Source organism: Mandrillus leucophaeus, unplaced genomic scaffold (assembly GCF_000951045.1).
Source record: "Mandrillus leucophaeus isolate KB7577 unplaced genomic scaffold, Mleu.le_1.0 Scaffold22, whole genome shotgun sequence".
NCBI classification, from domain to species: domain Eukaryota; kingdom Metazoa; phylum Chordata; class Mammalia; order Primates; family Cercopithecidae; genus Mandrillus; species Mandrillus leucophaeus.
Window position 1 is genome coordinate 2201222 of NW_012102254.1, and position 571 is coordinate 2201792.

The 571-nt window shown below is 43.3% G+C and overlaps 1 protein-coding gene across 4 annotated transcripts in view; it reads left to right on the plus strand.

Annotated features, from left to right (window-relative positions):
* Positions 1-571, plus strand: part of CDC25A (cell division cycle 25A) — a 33654-nt gene that overhangs the window by 22639 nt on the left and 10444 nt on the right. The window lies entirely within an intron of this gene.

Consider the following 571-nt stretch of genomic DNA (forward strand, 5'->3'; position numbering starts at 1 on the left):
AAAAAAAAAAAAAAAAAAAAAAAAAAAAACAGTAATTAGCAGGATAGTATAAAGCAGAAATAAATCTGTAGCCTCACTACAAGTCTGCATGTTGAAAGGTTATCTTAGAAGGTCCAGTATTGAGACTGAATTTCTCCATTGTTCAGAGAAGCTTGGCCACTGAGGGAAAAGGCCCTCTAGAAAGTCTAGAGAAAGATCTTCTAATAGCCTGATACGCTACATGAAGGCTTGGCTGCAGTAAAATATAAGGCTAGGACAGGTAATGTGTCAGTAGCAGCTTCTTTAATCACATTTTGACTTGAAAGTTACCAGATCAATGTGGGTTTTTTTGTTTTTTTGTTTGTTTGTTTGTTTTGAGATGGAGTCTCGCTGTGTCGCCCAGGCTGGAGTGCAGTGGCTGGATCTCATCTCACTGCAAGCTCTGCCTCCCGGGTTTACGCCATTCTCCTGCCTCAGCCTCCCGAGTAGCTGGGACTACAGGCGCCCGCCACCTCTCCCGGCTAGTTTTTTGTATTTTTCTTTAGTAGAGACGGGGTTTCACCGTGTTAGCCAGGATGGTCTCGATCTCCTG